This window comes from Culex quinquefasciatus, chromosome 3, assembly GCF_015732765.1.
Source record: "Culex quinquefasciatus strain JHB chromosome 3, VPISU_Cqui_1.0_pri_paternal, whole genome shotgun sequence".
NCBI lineage: Eukaryota > Metazoa > Arthropoda > Insecta > Diptera > Culicidae > Culex > Culex quinquefasciatus.
In genome coordinates this window covers 131,371,155-131,394,158 of record NC_051863.1, presented here as the reverse complement: position 1 = coordinate 131,394,158, position 23,004 = coordinate 131,371,155, and the positions used below count along the sequence as shown (strand labels likewise).

Here is a 23,004-nt window from a genome sequence, read left to right as displayed (position 1 = left end):
CACTCGTTGTTAAGACGACTATTTCGTGCCTTCCATTTCATTAGGGCACACAAGCTTTGCAAACAAGAGTGTATCCCTATCATACCTTATGTAAACTGTCATTTGAGTGAAAGAGGCACAATCCTGTTCAAACCTGTTTTCCTTTTGAAATGTTAGGCTCTATTTGATCGTCAAAACTCCAGTAAATCCTCGATTCGCAACAATGGTCGATACAACCATAATCCGAAAACCGTTAGTTCAACAGATTGACGAATTTTGTACGATATCAGTTCATTATTGATTGATCGAGACTCTATGGATTTTTTGACAATTCAGAATGGTTAGTATACCACTTCAATTGAAATCAGAGATTCTGATAGCATTACTAAACTGGCTTAGGGGAAGGTGGGGCAAGACGACCATATGGGGCAAGAGGAACAATCGCTCGTACGGCCGTAATTTTTACAATTTTGACCATTTCCAGTATGAGGAATTGTTGCTAGCAATGCAATTAGCTGATTCTACTACCACATAACCGCCAAAACGACGTAAACGTCACGGAGCATAAGGTTTAATGAAGTTTTTTTTCAAAACCTTTGTTTTCTTATAATATTTGGAAAGTACAAAATAATGCTTAGGGTTCGTTTTAAGGCTAATTTTATCAAAATGCATTTTTTCCTAGATCAGTAGTGTCCCTACCAATGACTTGCACCTATTATAAAGTATGATTTAACTTTTGGTGATTTTTGTTGAGAGCTTTTAAATTTTTTTGCTCAGGTGGGGCAAGTGTACCATATGGATTTTCAGTATGGAAAAAATTACGAATTGCTGCAACAACATATTTTATTGGGAAATAAATACATAAACGTACTTAAAAACTGATAAACAATTGTTAAAAAAAATTGTCCATACAAAATATGGCGATATTTAAAAATTTCCTTTTTTTCATCGAAGTAATAATTTTTTTTCCTAAAAACGATCAAATTTTTAGTAAAGTAATATTATTTAATTTAAAAATGAAAGAAAGGTTTCAAATACATCCTAATCTGATGTATCTAAGTGATAACAGTTCAATTGTAAATAAATTAACATGTTGTTTCATGCATTGTTCCTCTTGCCCCAACGGGTTGTTCGTCTTGCCCCACTAGTTGAGTAGAACGTACGGAAAATCATTTTTTTTAAATCAATTTTTTGCATTCAAAAACAGGATTTTTTAAAAACTTGTTCTATCAAAGTCTTAGTCAAGACCTGGAATTAGATGATTATTTAAAAATCCGACAGATTTTTAACGTTTTAAATGGGTTACAACGATCATTTCCTTAGCTTGTTACACTTGCCCCACTTTCCCCTACACATAACTGGAGTCTGGAATTATTAAACAACCTAGAAAAAGCTACAAAAAACTAACTATTCCTTCCCATTATCAAACAGTTTTAAACCTGTTCCTAACAGATTTTACGAACAAGAATATTGAGACTCAAATAAAAAATTTCAATATCTTGCAATTTTACATATTGTTAAAGCTGTGATTTCTATCAACACAAGTATATAAATATAAAATAAATGTGTGATATATATCAACATCGGAAACCATCTTTGCAAGTAGCCCTGAAACGACGGCAACGTGTGGCTCCATCTCCAGGGAAAAAGACACAGTTAATTGTAGTTGAAACAAATTAGGTTTATTTGGTTATCTTTTCTAAAATATTGTAATGTAAACAATAAAAAACACGGCTTTTGTTCGAAGTTTGGTTGAATTTGGTTGTCGGAGTCCCGAGTTATAATATAAACTGTTTACAGTAATCGGGCATGTACGTGTGTCAAAACGTCTTTTGACTTAATTCCTTTTGGTCAGTTGTCACATTTGCAGAAATTTTTAGGGTGGGTCAAGAAAGCACGATCAAATCGAAACTCCTTTCATATAAAATGTGATAACAATGCACGGAGATTTTTTTTCGGTTTTTGCAGAATATTTCTAGAGTTTTTTTTTGAACTGGTCCAATAAACAAAATTCTCATTTTTTGCTTTTTTCCCAAAAATAAATTGGCGGGGCAAAGGCGCGCGCTAAATTTTACATGCGTTTTTGTATGAAGAAAATTCAAACACACTTTAATTACTTTTATTTCTGGCAATATTGATCACAAAAATAGTATTTCTGTCAAAATCGGACCAAAAAATATAATTTATGCAAAAATAGTAAGGTTGTGCCTCGAAATTAAACTTATGTTATAAATGTACTACTTTGAATAAAAACGACAATCTACCATCAATGTATGTTTATTTGGGGTAAAAAAACACCCAACTGAAAACTATATCAAAAATGAACTTTTACGCATAAAATAACTGAAAGTCACTTTGCCCCACATACGGGGCAAAGGCGTGCATTTTTTAGAACAATTGGGTCCTAAAATGAGACTTAGATTGTTTACAGCGATAAAGCTTATTTTTCTGAGTACAATGACCCTTTATACGACCACAAAGAGTTTAAAATTGATTTTTAAATCAATTTAGAAAAATTAACCTCGCGGTCCTTCTTGACAGAAAAGTTCCTACTTGACAGCTCGTTCCAAGGGGACCATAGTTCGACGGTAACATTTCAAAAGGCATCATGTACATTTTGACACTTTCTGAGTTATTGCATATTCTGAAAGTACTCCTAATAAGCTACCTCTCCACCAAAAATGAGCAAAAGTTACTTCAGTAAAGTCTGTTTAATCATGTTTTTAAATAAAGTAACATAAACAAAATCTCTGCCATCAGCAGTCCCTGTTTATATAGCCCTGTCAACCTGTCTAACAAAAGACTACATGAACCTCGTGACGAAAAAAAAAGCATCATGAAAAAAGCGCCATGTACATTCGGCGAAGAAAAACGAATCATAACAAAGCGCTCCCCTCAATGACAGCAGGGTGATATAGACGTTGGTGATTTCAAAAGAAGTTATGTTTGTGTTTCTTAAATAAAATTACGGAAATAATGTTTTATTGAATTTGGATGATCAAGTATCAATAAAAGCAACGTTTTTCATCGTTTGTTATCATTAGAACATCTTATTTTGCTTTTATATTAAAATGGGAATTGAAAATGGATGCTCAACATTCAAATGCGTTTTTCTCAAAACGCATGGTTTGTACATGATGTTTTTTGAAATGTTGGCGTCGAGTTGATCCATCGAAAAAATGTCTTCTTGTCAATTTTTTTTTTTGCAGTAAAATGAAAAAAAGTGATCAGAAATGGTTTTTAATCGTGTTTTTTACCATTGTACATAAAAATTTACATAGGGCTTTAGTACCCAATTCGAGTTTTCGAGATGTTGACCTATGACACCGATATCCTTATTTAAACGAACGAAACCCATCGCCAGTCAGCAATCTCAGACAATTCGTATAAATTCGTAATGTGATCCCTCTCCCCTAGCGTACTCCTACTTGACATAATCTTGGCACACAACTAACGTCATCGAGAGTTTCTTGAACCGTTCTGCCGTCGTGCATTGCGTGACGAGCATGAATCCTTTCGATTTCCAAACACACCAACAAAACACATCCTGGCGAGAACATTCGAGTCCTATTTTTATGTTCATGCTCTCTTTTACTTAGTCTCTCTCTCATTTAATGATTTGGAACATTATGCTTAAATTGATGAGAATGACTGAATAGCATGAATGGTGTAACAATTTAAAGAAGTATTTTGATATTTCCAAGTTATACAAATGTTGTAAAAGATGAACTTTCAAACTTTGAACAATACTTGATCCGTTTGATCGATGAAATATTGCGAAATTCACGTTTTTTTCTGGGTGTATTGCACTATTACGTAGTGTCTGGATTTTTCCAATACATTCTCACAGGAAGAAACATGCGCCGGTTGGACACGGAAATGAACGAAAGAGATTGAGATGTATTGGCGTTTGCAGTTTAAAAAATATATTCTAAATTAATCACACGTGTAGGATTGATTATTCAAAACTGTATTTCGTTCTAAAGTTTTTTTTAACAGCTACATATTTCTTGATTGAAAAAAACCACAGAAAATCAAATATTTGCCAGCTCAAGTCTCCGTAAAGGCAGTGCTAGGGTTAGATTAATAAAAGTTTATCAAATAAATCATGCATAATAATAATATTTTGAATGAATTTAAATTAAGTTTTGCATTCGTTGGAATTGCGGCATTCGGCAAACTGTATCTTGAGAACGAATAAGGTTTAACATCGTGACGTCACGAGCGCACACGCACACACATTTTTACTTACACACGTGCAAAAAATGTAAACAGTGCAGCCGAACTGTCAAATTTCTAACCTAAAAATCGAGTCGGCGTAAAACCTAATTGTCTATTTCATTTGGAGTCTTTGGAATTTGTTAGATATTGCTTAGAACTGTCATAAAACAAATAGTTGTTGTTGTTGATTCATTTATCTTTGGATGCATTAACCTTGTTTGTCATTTGCTAATGTCGAAATTTTTAAAGTTTGATCATCCTATTTTTTTTTGAAAAGATTATAAATTTCCTATTTATTTGGTACTATGACATTCAGACATTCGTGGATTTTTTTTATCTTTTCAATACACAGTAAAAAATGTGTAAATTTTGAAAGTGTAAAATTTGAAAGTGTATTACTGCCTCTTGTATGATTCAATATTACCTCAATTTAGACTGAAAAAATTAGAAAACACTGGAATAGTGGTACATTTACACATTTTCAAAGGTAAAAAAATTGATTTCACAATAAATTAATTTAATTACACATTTTATTCTTACATTTGAGATGTACCCATTCCTAGATGTAATTTTACCATTATTTTTTCTACTGTGTATAACATTAAAAAAAACTTATATTTAAGCCATATTTTTTCAATAGGTTCAAAGTAAATTGTTCATGACCATTGGAGAATGGAGAATGGCTTGAATCAGAAGTTTTTTTTAATGTTTACGGTCAGTTTCAATATTTACAAATATTTACAATTTGAAAAGAGAAAACTTGTCTAAGTATATGTTCAAAATAAGCTTTGTTGGAAGTTATAATTGCATAACAAATAGAGTTTAGTTCACTTGAAATTTTGTTCTGCTTATAATAAATCAAATCAATATAAAAAAAAAACAAAAAAAAAAACTAAAAAACAAAAAACTAAAAACTGTTGATTACACGTTCTCCAGTTACAAAAACGACACGTTTTGGCTGATAGATCGAACATTTTATTTATTTATTTATTTGTTTTATTAGTCTAATAACCAATCGCAGCTAGATTAACAATAACAAATGTTTTTAATAAATAAAACATGACTTTTAATTTGTATGAAACAAAAAAAGGTCAAAATTTCGCTATTTCTCCCTCCGTTGCAATGTCACGGAATGATCGATGTGGCAAATGAAAAGTTCGACTTAACATTAGTTTTCGATAGTCACTACTTTCAATTTCAAATCCGAATCTGTAATAATATTTAATTTTGGGACAGGTTTTGATATCATTCGAGAAGCGAAAAATTGCATGACGTTGCACCGCCAAAATGTGTCTGATGAATTTTATTGGCTTTTCAAAAATAGCCAACATTTTCTCATCAATTAAATCAAACATTTGTATAAAATTAATTGTTATATAGGTATCTTGTATCATTTGAATATTTTTCGTTTCAAATTGCAATACACTTCCGAAGTGAAAACGTGGTGTTCATTTCGTTCTATACTCCTCTACAGATTCTCACCAACAAGCACCAGGGAGTAAAAGAGACTCTCCGGCACATCGGGGCGGTCAGTTTCATTCGGTCATCGGAAGAGCTAAGACGTCTTAAGCCCAGTGCCCTCAAGTTACTTCGTTCGAGCGTTCGTTTGTGAGAAAAAATACAAAGAAAAAAAGAAGGAAATTCTTTATCACACTTCAAAAGTGAGACTATCGTCCCATTGTTGTATCCTGTGAAAAGGGCAGTTTTTCCATCGCAGAAAAAAAGGCTCTTCCCTTCGGTGAAAAAGACGAAGCATTTTTACGCGAACTACAGGAAGGGAAAGGAAAAGTGTTTTTCTCCTTTCCTCTCGGTGTTTGCAAGTGGAAAAGTGCTCTCGGCAGGGGAAAAGTTATATTTGGAAAAATCACTCGTCGCAGTGTGTGCACACGCGGGATTCGAAAGTGGTGATAAAAGTGAACCTAAAAGTGAAAAACGAAAATAAGAACGTTGTGAAATTCGTTGGACATACCACCACATAAACGTATATCGGTGTGAACGAGGACCTTTCGTTGAAACTCAGTGCATTTTGTTTTACAAGTTTACTTTTTTTGTCGGTTAAATTAATCATAAAAGTGTTTAATTAAGTTGAAATCAAAAGACATTATCCACACTACTATATCCCTATATAATACTACGTTATAAGTGAGCATTTAATAACCTCTACATTATTACATCGTGTAACTATAAGGAAAACCGCATAATAATTAGCATAAGCTTCAAAGGTTGCAAACCTTACAACAGCATCAACAACAAGAACAAAAATACAGGCAAGGATAACCGCAAATTATATTTTATGTTCACTTTTTGCTCGATTTTCCACTCCTCGTCCCTTCGAGTGGAGTGGCTTGTCCAATGAAGAACGTAAAGTGTCCTGAGTATGTGAGCGAGAGAGAAAAACGAGATGAACATCTCTGCTGAACTCTATGCACGTGTGGTTGTAAGTGTGTGTGTGATGTTACATAAGCGATGATACTCGCGTTCCGCGATTTTATCGAGAGTTGTTGAAATATAGGGACATTGAGGGAAGGTCGAGTTGGTAGGATGGCTTTTTTTTTTGCTAGAAAGAGAAATTGCCAATTATTGGAAGGTGCCGCAAATGGTTGTAAGGCGTAATACACTCATTTTCAAACATTTCAACATGGCGATATATTTTATTTCGCTGTTATCAACCATAACATTGTAAAAAAATCAGAAATACCAATTAACAAAAAGTTCTAAATAGCGGGATTTTTTTTTCATACTTTACCGATTAAATCAGAATGTAGAAAAGAGTTCGTAGAATATTTTCTCAAAATAAAATATCAGCATATGTTTGAATGTAGTTGAAATAAACGCAGAATTATGTTTGAGTGCTCTCCCCATTCAAGTTTTAAGACTCTGGTTTGCAAGCGAATGTTCTCGATTCGAGTATTTTTTTTAAATATAACTTATAACAGTCCAATAAAAATCATTAAAAATCACACCATGCTTTAAAATAGCATTATCATCAAAATGTTTAAAAAGAGCGAAAGAGCCGTTCAAAAGAGTCGCTCATTTTAATGATCGAGCGGAAATGAGCGGCTCCCAAAAAAAGCTATTTTGCCCACCTCTAAATAACTCAGTTTTTAAATATTTGGCGTGAGTTTTTAAAATAAGTTTGCATTCATTTATTTGAGTATTTTTGAAAATGTATTTTTTGTATATTTGTTTAATAAAAATATAACAAAATCAAGCTTCTATTGATTTATATTTAACCATATGGGGCAAGGTGGGGCAAGACGACCATATGGGGCAAGAGGAACAATCGCTCGTACGGCCGTAATTTTTACAATTTTGATTACCGTAAACTGGGGTCAATCGGGTCACATGGGGTGAATTGGGACAGCAATTTTAACCATGTTGGAGCAAAATATTTTGATTTTTCTGGTTAGTTTCGGTTAGAACAGACTCAGACCAACAAAATGTGTACATCCATTTCCTAATTTAAATGCTTTAAGTGCTCTAAAAACTGCTGTCCCTGTTCAGACTGAAGTCCCGATTCGCCCCAGATTACGGTATTGCCAGTATGAGGAATTGTTGCTAGCAATGCAATTAGCTGATTCTACTACCACATAACCGCCAAAATGACGTAAACACCACGGGGCATAAGATTGAATGAAGTTTTTTTTTCAAAACCTTTGTTTCCTTATAATATTTGGAAAGTACAAAATAAGGCTTAGGGTTCGTTTTAAGGCTCATACTTGCGTTTTGCATTGCGGTTTCCTAAGAGAACGAAAGACTCAGCGGTGAGAGCGCGTGGTCGCGGAAATGATAGAAAGAGAATGACAAAGAGCTCTCACAAACTGACGTTCGCTATACTCTCTCATATTTTGACGCAGGAATCATCAAATGATAGTATTTGTTTCACTCATGCACGATAATTTGTAAAACACAAAAATATAAAATATCGTTTATGGATATTTAAACACAGATTATTCTTAAAAAAAAAATCATTTTATAATATCGTCATTTCTGACTTCCATCTACAAAGTATGACGTGGTACAAATACAAATCACCTGGGGCGATTCGGGAGACACGGGGTAAATTAGGACAGCTGTTTTGGACATGATTTTGATCAATATTTCTAGTTTTCTAGGTGGAGTAAGTAACATAGGCAAAATTCTAATCTTTGAAATTTTAAGGCATTAGAGATTGTTTTCTTTCTTGTCTTTTTCTGCTGCGTCACCACAAAACTTTGTCTCGCAATTAAAAACTAAAACTCTACCTACCTCCGCGAGTAGATCCTCCTATCGAGACCGCAAATGTACTGCTAAAAAATAAATATAGGTTTCACATTTCCCGCAATACAAATCATTTCCCAGTCCCTGCATGATGGTTCCCAGAACCATTTGCGTTCCCGGTGTCAAAGTGAACAGAAATAAATCAAGCCATTAACTATAGAGCAGTGTTTTGGTTAGCTGCTCTAACCAGTTCTACCCGACTGATTGTGGTGTCCCAGCGTGGGTTGGTGGGTCATCAGTTTTGCGAAATTTAATACAATGTTTTATTTATAGTTTAACAGTTAGCAGCGGGGAAGCTCAAGTTTTTACAAATCAGCAATATTTGAAGCTTTTGTATGTTGGAAGGGCTTAGCTGTAGACTAAATATAGAAATTCTGAAATAATATCAAATGAGTTTGTTTTAGGTAATTTCTTTAGAATTTTTATCAAAATAACAAAAACAATTCTCTGTAAAAGAAAGTTGCCCTTTTCTCCATTTGTAATTGTGCTAATGTAGTGTGATGTTGTGGGTGGAAAATCGATCGATTCAACCAGCAAGCTGTCGTCGGGTGTGCGAAAATCACGTGGGTGAAACGCGACGCAAGGACACAGGGTTCAGCATGTGTGTGTGTGTGCGTGTTACTGTTTCTGTGTGCGTGAGTGAATGGGAGAGGCTAGACGGGTGACGTCCATCGCCGGGAGAGTGGAAAATTGAGTTTTTCTTTTCTTTTTGATGTTACGCACGTTTTTCTAGCTTATTTGCTCTTCCTGTTCGCTCTTTTGCGTGTTTATTTGTACATAGGGGAAAACTACCTTTTTATCAGCTGGTTAAAATTTTCATTTCACGGGTCCCCCACAGACCGTTATTATGAAAAAAAAAAAAAAATCCACCCAAACCAATGATTGGGCATGGTTCCTGGGACCATTCTGCACCTCTGGGCCGAGTTTCAAAATATTTGCCGGCAGAAATTTCGAATACGATCAGTTTTAGTGTTTCGAGTAGAAATTAAGGTGAAATCACATGTAAAATGCGTAGGAAAAGATCAAAGTTTCAATGTTTTAACTCTAAAACATTACTGGTTATGGTTTTAAATTGTACTAACATGTAGCAGAATGATATAAAAACGATTTACAGCTCTGACTAAGCCGGATTAAGCCTAAGTGAAGTGACTTAAGTATATTATTTACAAGTTTATGCCTTAATATTAAAAAAAAAACTCCTACATCAAGTGATTTTAAGTCAAGGAAAACTAGATTGCACAATAATAACTTAAAATGTGGTGGCATTTACTACATGAAGTTTTTTTAACTGTCATAAAACAAATTTTCATATATTGCTTTTGGGTGTTTTAAAATGTCCTTGACTCAATGCGTTTAAAAAAATAGCAAAAAATAGGTTTTTGAACCTTTTTTTAAAAAGGTAATCCAGATTTTATTTTAAATGTGTTTCAAAGGTAGACAATTACAAAGTGTTAAAACAATTTTGAACATTTTTCAAATAAATAGTTTTCTGATGAAAAAGAAGGGTTTTCCTCTACAAAAGACAGGAAAAACAGAGCTGTGTGAAAATATGGCGTTGGTACATTTACTGAGTGGAAGTGACCGAGAACGGGTCGAATAAATTGGCTCTATAATGGAAAGGAGTTGTAAGAATCGACTTGAATGGTTCCATCGAAGCTGAATGTGTAATGGTCATGAATGACGATGGATGGCTTTATTGGCTCCTGGGGGATATTCCTTATTGTAAACGGGTTGTGCGAGGACGTGTGAATTTATCCAGCCGACGGTTGATTTATCGACACGAGTTCGATTAATTCTGAAAGTAATGGTGGTGATGTTCACGTGATAAGTTTTGGAGCACAGATAATGGTTCCCGATTGCATGAGCTTTGTTCATTTTACGTAAACAATTTTGTTTGCCTCTTGTATCGAAATATTTAGGGTTAGTGATTTTTCACGATTTTGCGGACAGCGTAAAATTCTTGTAACTCCTTAATTTCCGCGAAATCCCGCGAAATTCTAAGATTTTCTGAAATCAATGCATATCAACAAAAGTTTTAAGTAAAAATGTTGAACACGATCCATTGAAAAACATAATATTTATTTTTAAAACTTTTAAAAAGAACTCTAATAAAAAATAATAATATAATATATGGGTCATTCCATCTCAACTGTGCACGAAAAAGTGCAAATTTGAAAATTACCCTCTCCGATCCTGCTCAAATTTGGCAGGGCTGTTGATACTATCAAAACATGCAAGAATCCCGAATTTCATCCAAATCGGACCACCCCCTCCATTTGTGTACCTATTTTCAAACAGCGATAGCTCAGGAACCACAAATCTTAGAAGGTCTGCCTTAGACTCAATTTTGGAGGATTTTCGTGATCAAAGTTTTGATTATTTTATTTTTTCTACCTGTATTGCGCAATTGAAAACTTCTAATGGCCGTATCTCAAAACACCCCTACTTATTTTTTTTATTTGACCTCACCATCGTATTTCCCGGCCAATTTTACATAAGAATCACTTATCGACAGAAAGGAATATGTTTCGTTCCAGAGATATCGAATTTTAAAGTTTTGTGAATTTGAGATTACCTAAATTAGCTTCGTTCGCCGCATCTGCTAGAAGCACCCAGGAGCGTTGTTCAATAACTGCTACCTGGTGTTCTGGAAAATGATTAATTTATTTTTTATTTTTATATTTTTACGCAATTTTCAAATAGTTAATACATTAATCCAGGGCTGTGGAGTCGGAGTCGGAGTCGGTGGAGTCGGGTCTTTTTGGGGACCTGGAGTCGGAGTCGGAGTCGTCAAAACTCAAACAGCTGGAGTCGGAGTCGGATCCGGAGTCGGCTAAATTTTAAGAGCTGGAGTCGGAGTCGGAGCCGATGATTTCTGATAACCCGGAGTCGGAGTCGGAGTCGGAGTTATCTTAAATTCAACAAAAAATATGATTTTTTATTGTTCAGTATTTCCTATGTAATTCATAAAACTTTTTATATTTTTTATTATTTTTTACGTCGCATGCACTGCGTCGCATTTTTTTTTATTTTAGAGATTTATCAGATGCCATTATGTTTTTGAAGCTGTTTATTGTGATTGGAAAGCTCTAATTGTGTTTGTTTGAGATCGATAGTTGCGCCCTTTACCCTATCTATTAGATTAGTTTCGAGATGAATTCTGAGAGAGAGAATGAGTGATGAGAGAGTGTGTGAGAGAGTGAGAGTGACCCTACGGGAGTGCCCGACGGGTCTGATGTGTTTACCTTTTACTAATAAAGTTAAGTATTCAGCCAACACCCAAACGGCTCGGTTCGTGGAACCCACCCCGCGTATTTGTACCGCCCGATCTCGCGAAATAAAGTGGTTCTGTGCGCACAACAAATCGTGTTCTTTCTCGGTCGTATTTTGAAGACGAGGTCGTTGACCTCCCGAAAGTGCGTGTGCTCTGGACGAGCTAAAACCCCCCTTAACAAATACAGTCCACTGAAGTTGAAGGGCTCGATCCGGAACATTGGTCCTTCGAACCGGATCGAAGTGGCCGGCCCGAAGTGGAAGGACTTTTTGTGCGCGCGCGTGTGAAGTGGCCTGTTCGCGGAACAGTGGCCATCGCGATCGGACTGTGCGAGTCCGCGGCAGTTGGCGCCATCGCGCAGTGATTTTGGCTTTGTGCTGCAGTTTTTTTATGCTGTTCTGCGCGTGGTGCTGACTGGAAGAAGCAGCTGGAGCGATCGTGGTCTGCTGGGAGCTGTACATCGGCGATCTGCGGACGGAAGCTGCGCTGCTGTTGGAAGCTGTGTGAACGAGAGTGTTGGTGTGTGTGTGCTGGGCGCTGCCCATCTACCGGAGGTTCCAGGAGGGCCAAGCAGCGTTCCAGAGGAAGTATTGGGTTTGCATGTGGTGCATGAGGTGTGTGTGTGTGTCTGTGGTGAGGTGTGTGCCATTTTGGGTTTAGAGTGAATGAGTTTTGTTCGAGAGAATTTTAATAAAGATTTATTTGGATTTTTTACGCGTTTGCGTTTCTTTCCGGAGTTGTGGTCTGGGTATTCCTGCGCAAGCCCTGATTTTTGGATTGTTCTGGTCTCTGTCGGTCGGTCCACTGCTGGTTCTCCACCTTGGCTGTCTCTCCCCACTGTCAATCGGGTCGCGTAGAACGTTGAGTTGATCGTTTCGGTGTTCGCGGTTGCAGTGTTCTGGATTTTTGGCGATCAGCGGTGAGTGAAGGCGGTGAAGAATGGACGAGTTGAAGGATTTGCTGAAGCAGGAGCGGCAGCTAATTCTGACCATCAATGGTGTAGGAGATTTCGTGGAGGCGTACAAGAAGGCGGAGCATGAGAACCAGATCTCGATTCGGCTGGACACCCTGGAGGAGGCAATGAGGAAGTTCTTCAAGGTGCGCCGCAAGATCGAAGCCATGATCGACGACGAGGATGAGCATCAAGTTGTTGGAGAGTCAAAGGAGGCTCGGAAGAAGCGGTTGGCTGATCTGGTGGTTCAGCGTGAGATGGAGTATAACAAGGCTCTTCGTGACGTCGAGGAGAGGTACTTCGTGGTGAAGGCAAAGCTGGTCGCGCTGCGTCCGGTGCTCCAATCGATCAAGGCCAACCGGCCCAGCGAAGGAGACGGTCGGCGGAACCGCTCGAGAGTCTCGACCGCTCACACGTCCTCGCAGTCACAACGGCGTTGCCTGTTCTGCGAAGAGACGTTCCACATGCCGTTCAATTGCAGCAAGCTGAGGAACATGTCTGTGTCCCAACGAGTGGAGGAAGTGAATCGACGGCGACTGTGCCGAAATTGTTTACATGCTGGTCACTACGCTGACGGATGTTCTCGTGGTTCATGTTCCCGCTGCGGCGGTAGACATCACACGTTGCTGCACTACGACACGCCGGCCCCTGCTGGCGCTCGTCAAGAAAGATCCTCCGTTCCTAGTACGCAAAGTCAATCCCACGAAGCTGGACAACAACAACCCATGAGACAGCAAGACCAGACACAGAACATTTCCACCCAACCAACCACAAGTTTCTACTCCGTGATCCAATCCACTTCTCGAAACACTCACCCACCACCACCCACAGACTTTCGTAATACCACCACCCTCAATGCGGCATCCCTCCCCGCACAAAATGCACCCACACTTTCCCGCCGAGTCCTCATGTCCACGGCTGTAGTTCGCGTCGAAGACCAGTTTGGGAACTTCTCGCTCGCTCGTACACTGTTGGATTCGTGTTCCGAGTTCTGCTACATTTCTCACACGTTTTCGAAGAAGCTGAAGTTCCGGACAACACCAGATGTACTGAGGGTACAGGGCATCGGAAACGGCTCAGCGTTGTCGCTCGAGGCCGTTCGCGCAAAGATCCAGCCACGGCTGGCTACGATCTCGAGGTTTTCGAAGGAAATGCAGTTCCACGTGCTGGAAAAGATCGCCAACGATCTGCCCGTCACACCTGTTGACGTCAACCAGATGATGCTCCCTTGTGACATCATTCTCGCTGATCCGCACTTTGGGAAACCTGGTCCCATTGACATGATCATCGGCGCTGAGTTTTTCTTCGATTTGCTGGCGGCTGGTCGTCGTAAGATCGTCGAGGACGGTCCGACGTTGCAGGAGACTGTGTTTGGGTGGATAGTCTCGGGGAAAGTTCCAGTGTCGTCACCCAGCGTTCCATGTACGGCGACCTACTTCAGCTCAGCAGTTGACCTGAAGGAATTCGGTGAACTGGAGTCGAGCCACGTCAACAGCACCCACTCTGTGGAGGAGCCCACCCGCGAAGAGCTGTTCAAGAAGAAGATGTTGCGAGCTGAGGATGGAAGCATTGAAGAAGCAGACACGCGGAACATTCGGCACGCGAAGAAAGTCTGGCAGTTCACCGATTCAGCTGGCGTCACGGTGAAGAAGTGGATCTCCAACTGCCCAGAGCTGCTCAAGCAGCTCCAGAAGCACCTGAAGGACGAGCGCCGCACGCTCAACACGCCACATAGTGGCATGCACACTTGTGTCTTGTGTCAACAGCTGTGGAGAGTCAAGAGCGATCGGGATCAACCGTCGGACGAATCGTTGCAGCAGCTGTGGAGAGTTAGGATGAGTTTGAAGGCGGTCGCGACGAGAAAGGTGCCGCGCTGGATTGGGTTCAGCAACGATTGCGTCGAGAACAAGATCTACGGTTCAGAGCGAGCGTACGGTGCGAGTTTCTACCTCCGCTGCACTGCGCTTGACGGTTCCGTCACGTGTCGACAGCTCATGGTCGAGGCCAAGGTGGCTCCGCTCGAGAACCCAAAGCGCAAGAAGAAGAAGGTCAACATTCCACGGTTGGAGATGTCACCTGGCAGATGGTCAAGGCGTCGGAGAAGGTTACGCGCCCCAACACACAACTGGTGGACGGCGTCATGCGAGTCTGTGTTCGTCTGTCGAACATCTCGCACTGCAAACGGACGCTTCAATCGACCGATCTCGAAGATCTGCTCGCTTCCCATCCGGGAAAAACTAAAATTAGATAAAACCTCGTTTTAAGCACTCGCTGAGTGCGCCCCGACGCTGCTGCGTCACCCATTTTTGAAGTTGAAGTTGGTGTTTGTAGTCTCACACCCACCCACGCTACCACATCTCACTGGAGGAAGCCTAGGTTCCTGCCAGTCGGTCTCGGCTGCGCGTTCGACAGTGGGCTTGGCCAGCTCACGCGCCGATCGACATCCCGACCACGAAGTTTTGAAGTACGAAGTCGAAGTCCATCCCTAACCAGCGAAGAAGAACAACGCCCCCAGGAATTCACCGATGATCTGCGGATCGAGCGCCAGAATTCACCTGGTGGGGTAAGTTGTTCCAGTTTACGCACGCTACATACACCCACTACATCCAAGTCTTGTTCGAGGCACACCACCAACTCAACCACCTACACCGACGTCCGAAAATTCACCTGCACGAAGCGCATCCACGTCCGCATCGACGCACACCGACGAGCAGCACACCGGCGAACAACACACCCCCAGCGTAACACCTTTATGGCCTGCGGGCTCAGCATCATTGTTATCTGGCAGGGTAAGTTGTTCCGGTTTACAAAATTCTACGCAAGCATACTACATCGCATCTCTCCCCGAGGAAATCTGTAACAAAAACAACGGCATCAAGATGGCATCCACTGAAGAAGAAGAAGGAAGGTGCAACTGCACACCGTGTGCACTCTGTGGTCGACCATGGGTCCCACCCGAAGCAGAGCATGTTCCGCTGGAGCATCACCCCCCACCCACACCGAAGAAGCGCAGCGCGAGGCTGCCCCAGAAGCACAGCACGGTTCGCGATCGTGGCACACGGCCACCGGTCTGGCGAACGCTGACGATCGAAGTCGAGGCTGCAACAGCAGCAACCACACCACCACGACCGCTGCATCGGCGGCGACCCCCACACGCAGGCTGCACCAAGGCAGCACCGAAGCAGCAGATGACCGTTCCAGGGAGGAGAGTTGCAGTTCAGCTGCACTAGAGAATGCACAAAATGCGTTGTCGTCCACGATGCACCCCACGATGGCAGCAACAGAAGTTTGTTTACGTCCAGAAGAGAAGATCGATTGAATGTATTGAAATGTGAAGTGAAGTTAGCCCTAAGAGTTTGATATTTGAAGTTAGTATTAGTGTTATCTGTTAGGTAGTAAGCTTTTTCAATTTGTTGAAACCACAGGTTTCAAGGCGGGCGGCATGTTTGAGATCGATAGTTGCGCCCTTTACCCTATCTATTAGATTAGTTTCGAGATGAATTCTGAGAGAGAGAATGAGTGATGAGAGAGTGTGTGAGAGAGTGAGAGTGACCCTACGGGAGTGCCCGACGGGTCTGATGTGTTTACCTTTTACTAATAAAGTTAAGTATTCAGCCAACACCCAAACGGCTCGGTTCGTGGAACCCACCCCGCGTATTTGTACCGCCCGATCTCGCGAAATAAAGTGGTTCTGTGCGCACAACAAATCGTGTTCTTTCTCGGTCGTATTTTGAAGACGAAGTCGTTGACCTCCCGAAAGTGCGTGTGCTCTGGACGAGCTAAAACCCCCCTTAACAAATACAGTCCACTGAAGTTGAAGGGCTCGATCCGGAACAGTGTTATTTCACTAAAATCACTAAATGATAACCTCTTACCCAAGTATGTAGTATCATAATTTAAAAAATAATAAAAAATATTGGTTATGTAGTCAGACATATCTAATTGATTCTTGACTTCTTCCTTTTGCCTATATTTATGTGCCCTTTCAATTCAAATTTGACCAAATTTCATCCAGTCATCTTTTACCCCGATAGCGAATGTCTTGGAGGCTTTAAGTTGAATCATTTTTTAGGAAAAAAATTACGAGGTACATAAAAAGATTAAAATAGTAATCACTGTTTTTGGAAATCCAAAAAGAGTCACTGACAGTGACAAATAATCAACGTAGTAACAATGTCTTACTTGGAACTCAACATGCGCATTTTGTTTATAACTGAGTACAGGAAAATCAAAGTGTTGCATTTAAAATAATTAAAACTAACAAAAAATATCAAAAGAAGTTGTAACTAATTTTTAAATAATCATTGAATGTTGATGTTGATGTTGATTTGAGATAAACTATTTTGATATCGTTGCAAATTATCGTTGAACAAATCTCAAGATTTCAGTACAAAAATGAACTAATAAAAAATTGTATAGAACAAAATATAGGATTTTAATTTATTTTTCAAATATTATTAAAAAAACAAAATCAAAATATTATCAACCGGTAAGAATTTTTTTCATACTGTATGTCTCAAGTCAATATGACGGAAGCTTATTATCATTGCAAATATTTTACTTGTGGATATTTGTTTTTTATTATATTTTAAATTGTTTCATTTATTTTGATGGAGGCGCAAGATCATTCATAAAGTTTCGTTTTAGGTGAAGATTCACGAAGTATCGTGCGCCTCCTTTTAAATGTATATTGAATTTTAAAATTAAAAAAAATAAAAATTTCCAGGGTAAATTTTTTTTCATGTCACAGATATTTGAAAAGGAACTCTCAAGCGTCCTTTCCACGAAGAAATTGTTTAGATACATTGATTTGCAATAATAATTTCCTTCAGTCATGGCGTAATGTCCATGTACGTTAGGGTGCCCAGAAAAAATGACCCTTGCTCCACAAGCGGAAAACGGTTTTTTGGGTTATTTTAAGCATCTGTGTAAATTTTGAGCGAAATTGGATGAGATTAACCCATTGATACCCGAGCCTAAAGTCGGCGAAAAAAATGTTTTTCATACAAAAATGACTTTTTTAATTTGCTAATAATTTTTCAGGATCGAGTTTTACAGCTTTGGTATGTTCTACAAAGTTGTAGAGCATAAAATTTCCAATAAGAATCTCACTTTTGAGAATATTTGGATGGAAGTAGCGCACCGTGCAGACCAAACCGTAAAAAATGGGTTTTCCATACATTTTTTCGATTTTTTTTTCCATACAAACTTCACCTCCGAGTATCAATGGGTAAATGATGACCGATTTTGCTCATATTTGGCCCAGAGTCCTAAAATAGGTCAAGGAACAATATTCAGCTTGTGGTTTTGAAAAAAAGTTCCATATTCTGGGCACCCTAATGTACGTCTTAAAAAAAAAACAAAAAAATGTTTCATTTAAAATTGTCATTTAAAAAAAAGGTGCCAGCCACTGTGCTTCTTATAAATGTCAGCCTGAAAGTGAGCAAATTGAATTTTTATGTTCAATAGATCATTAAGGCCAGGTTTATTTTAATTATTCATTCAAAAATAACAATTTAATATTTAAATTTATTAGCTTTGAATAAATTATTTGCAAATTTGAGGTTAAGCAAATAAATCCAAATTTACTTACAAAACTGTTCTTCTCAAAATGCCTCTAAAACTGATATTTTTGATTTCTGTTTCCATAACGTATAAAACTTGTAACCTAGAAACTTTTTTTCCGTTTTGTGATTCGAACTTATTTTACTCGCTAATATTTAAATAATCCTATTTATCAATGTTTTAAAAATAATTAACTATAATAATAATTAACTAACTTTTGAAACATTTAAAAATATGTGGAGTCGGAGTCGGAGTCGGAGCCAACCATTTGTTGAAAGCCGGAGCCGGAGTCGGAGTCGGCTAATCTGAGAAAGCCGGAGTCGGAGTCGGAGTCGGAGTCGCTTGAAATATGACCCGACTCCGCAGCCCTGCTTAATCAATCTTTTTTTTTTCAAGGAATATTTATTGGGTTATTTTGAATGTACCGTTTTTTTACGAGTTGCTAACCGTTTTAGAGTACCCCCGAGGCCATGACTAGGGCCTTTGTCATGAGCGGTAGCAAAATAGTGCCATTCAGCAAAAACCCCAAAATCTGCTTTATGGTTCAAAAGATTGATCATAATAAATCAATTTTTATATTGTGAGCCATCTCCAATTAATCAATGGATGATTTTGGTCAAAGTACATTTAATTAAAAAAAAAAATCATAATACGTGTGGACAGCAACCGTATTGTGTTCCAAAAATCCGAAATGATAGAAGAAAAAAAACATTATTGTTCATTATAATATGAAATCTTATTCCAATAAATGATCAGGTAGCAGTCATTGGACAAAGCTCCTGAGTGCTTCTAGCAGATGCGGCGAGTGAAGCTAATGTAGGTAATCTCAAATTCACAAAACTTTAAAATTCGATATCTCTGGAACGAAACATATGTCCAATTTCCTTCAAAATTGAGCCTAAGACCGACCTTCTAAGATTTGTGGTTCCGGAGCTATCGCCGTTTGAAAATAGGGGTTTCGCTCAAAAATCGCCAAAAAGTCGATTTTTGGGAGAGGTACAAAAATGGAGGGAGGTCCGATTTGGATGAAATTCGGGATTCTTGCATGTTTTGATAGTATCAACAGCCCTGCCAAATTTGAGCAGGATCGGAGAGGGTAATTTTCAAATGCTGTTCCGCTTCAGATGGAATAACCCATATATCGAATCACGAAATAAAATCATATTTTCTTTTATTTTCTTGCTTTTAATATCTAATTCGTGTTCTGCGACCCGATTTAAATCAAATTTGAATATTTGATTGCCTGTTAAATAACAAAATGCATTTTTTCAATATTTCAACACATTGGAGTAGTGTAGGGGTCATATTTAATCCGAGGTGAAATTTTGCCAAGGCTTCGGATAATCGAGTCTAGACTGTAGTAATTTTAGTAATTTTCAGGAAAAAAAATATTTTTTTTTTAATATTTCAATTTAGTGAAAATAGAGGCGCAATCGCCTTTAAGCTCATTTAAAAAAAAATAAATATAACTGAAATTTCTATGACAAGTTCGTTCGGCATAGAGTTTTTTCCCCATTTTTCTTTTCGTTTTTTTTAATGATGATAGTGTTAGTAAATTTCGTTTAATAACAATTTAGCTACCGTTTGATTTTAGAGGTAGGAAGAAAATTGAGAATTCAATCTCGGTTTATTAAAAACTAAATGACTTGGGCTTCAAAATATTATTTTAATCTTAAAATCAGCCCTTTGCTGGAACCTTTATGTTTTTTTTTAATTCTCGTGAAATTCTCAAGAATGTTGATTATTTAATTTGATGGACCTAGTGAAAACTGGAAATTTTCAGTTTGCATAATTAAGAACAAAGAGGACACAAATCTTTCCGGTTGCATAAGATTTTACAGGACATTTTAACATGTTCCACGCTCCGTGAAATTTACGTTAAATTTTGTGTTTTCGGATAGTGGTCCCCGTGAAAATTAAACTTATCTAGCGTGAAAAATTACTAATATTTAACAAATATTTTTAGAGGGCTTAGTGCAAACTATTTTTATGTTTGCTGCATGTAAAATACCTTACTGGTAGTTAAAATATTAACTTAGGAAAGTGTACAAACTTATCGTTATTATCTTTTTTTTAATTTTGTAGAAAAATTGTCATTAAAAGGTTAACATGGATTATTTTGGAGATTTGTGAAACAAATTATTGAACACGGTGTATTTTTCTCGTTGTCCCGCCCGTGTGGATCAATCGGATCGCGCACTGGACTCACAATCCAGAGGTCGCTTGTTCGAATCCCGCGGCGGGCGCTATAAAATTCTTTGTGTAAATATGGGTATTCGGCGCCGTCGCTCCGTGCCATACTTTCATACACTTAGGAGCCCAGGGCGGCGAAGTCCTTGTAGATAAAAAGGAAGACACTAGTGGTTGGTACTAGCAATGGCGACCGACAGCTATAAAGTCAACTTCGTTTTCGTATTTTTCTTGATAAGTCCATAAAACTAGATTTAAACTTTCAATCAATTGAGTATGATTTGATGGTTAACGAGATTGCTGCAATTTAGTGATTGTCAACAGTTTTATGGCGGCCATAACTTAAAAAATGGGCTTGTAAAAGAAACATGGTAAAGAAAGATTGTTTTGATCTACTTTCTAAAATAGGGTATTACGAAGAGAATTTAGAAAAAGCTGCACTGCAATAGTAAAAGTCCATCATACTTATTTTGACTTCAAATCTCTAGTTATTAACCTCCATCCAGTTTAAGGTTGCGAAAATCTTCCATCGCATTTCGCCCTCCTCCTGCTCCGTTCATTTAATCACTTCAATCAAACGACCACGCCGTCCGACGTCAGCCCGGCAGGTCATAACCATTTTGGCACGTTGGATTTTTTTGTTGTTGGTATCCTCCAATTCAGAACCAAGCGCCAGAAGCTCCATCACGCGACTCGCTCGCCGCGGATATCAGACTGGCCGAATATCAAATTCATTTCATGTGAGTGGAAATTTCCATTGAGATTGCTTTCGCACACTTTCTGGGTTTATGTGAAGTGTCTTTGGCTGGCTGGCTGCTGCTGCTGCTTTTCTTTGATGGGGACTACTGAATAGTGCTGAGTCAGTGAATGGAATTTTTTCGGGTGTGGGGTTTTGCGAATAGAGAAGGTTGGTTAGTTATTATTGCAAGTTACTGTCGAATCCTACAAAGTCGATGAAAATCCTTTTAAAACAGGTTTTTATTTTGCAAAAAGGTACCATATGTTATTTTGACTGCAGCAAAACTTTGGAAAATGGGCTAAATTTGGTTTCACAATAATAAGGTTATCCAGATTTTTAAGCGAAGATGGCGTTACGAATGGTGCACGTCCGAAATGTCAAAATCTCTCAGTGGTACCAACATTAGAAAAAAAGTGTAGCTGTCATGCCATGGCACACTTTTTTTGTAATGTTGGTACCACTACGTGATTTTGACATTTCGGACGTGCACAAACAAACAATAACACAGTTCCAAATTTCCGCGTAATTAATATTACTTTTCGCTGCACCACCGTTTTTTATAAACTCTGACGCCGTTCGAGAAAACCATCACCCAGCAACACTCCACTCTGCTACCGTAGCCGCCGTTTCGTACTAGACCTCACGAGCACCAGCGTACAGCAGCAATACAGCAGTGCTGTGTATCGAAAGGTCTTCCGAGGGGAACGACACTGCCAGCAAAATGGGATGCAAACAGTGCAACAAGAAAGTTTCCGATTCGGATCGCATCGTGTGTCGCGGATACTGTGGAGCTAGTTTTCACATGATTTGCGCCAAAGTGGATGCCCCGCTGCTAGACGCTATGGGGTTGTACCCAAATAACTTTTTCTGGATGTGCGATGATTGTGGTAAGCTGTTTTCAAACAGTCAATTTCGTCGCCTCGACAAGGACAACGACGCGGGCCCCAAGCTCGTTGAGTCGTTGAAAACGGTACAGAGCGATATTGCTAAACTAGCTTCGACGGTCACTGCGCTTAGCGGAAAGGTCGAGGCGCAATCAGCAACAATGTCCACCTGGCCTACTCCAAGCAGTTCAAAGCGGCAACGGGACTCCAGCACGGACCCACCTGCTAAAGCTAGCATTCCGGCCGCATCACGTGGCAAAAAGGCTATGCCGTCCGTACCCATTATCGCGGCGCCCGAACCCGACGATCTATGGTACATCTGGCTATCGAGTTTTCCTCCAACCGTAACCGAAGAAGACATATGCACGATGGTAAAAGAGTGCCTTTCCGTCGAAAACGATGATCCTGTTGTGGTGAAGATGTTAGTCAAGAAAGGAGCTGACATCGCCAAGCTCTCCTCTGTTACCTTCAAGGTCGGCGTTAGCCGGGACTATCGAGATTCGTCTCTGGATGCGGACAACTGGCCTGAAGGACTTGCGTTCCGCGAGTTCATTGATATGGACAAACGACCCACGGTGACTTCTTCGGGGTTCTCAAAACGTCGTACGGAATAACTCTTGATTACTCGATCGACGTATCGCCCCGCATCGACGAAGGCCCTCGCACTTTACTTAACAATTTCTACGACTTGAGACGTGACAACGACCTGACTGAACTGCATTTCAACAATTTTGACGCCGATTCACCGCCTATTGGACTAAGTGCTACTCTGACAAAGTCTACTGACTGCTGCCATCTTCTTGACGATCAACGACCCGCAGTTGCTGACCCGGGACGCTCAAACCCTCGCATTATGGAAGTCTCCAACTCTCCCGTCACAGTCGCGCCACCGCTCTGCTGCGACCCTTCTCGTTCCGGCCATCAAAGTCGTCCCGGCCCT

General features: G+C 39.2%; 1 protein-coding gene across 1 annotated transcript in view; it reads left to right on the top strand.

Moving 5' to 3' along the window:
• Nucleotides 1–5,722: 5,722 nt before the first annotated feature.
• Nucleotides 5,723–23,004, top strand: part of LOC6039550 (putative glutamate synthase [NADPH]) — a 68,306-nt gene continuing 51,024 nt past the window's right edge. The window contains exon 1 of the mRNA XM_038263945.1: nucleotides 5,723–6,342. The gene's annotated coding sequence lies outside the window, so the exon portion shown is untranslated. The remainder of the gene's footprint in view (nucleotides 6,343–23,004) is intronic.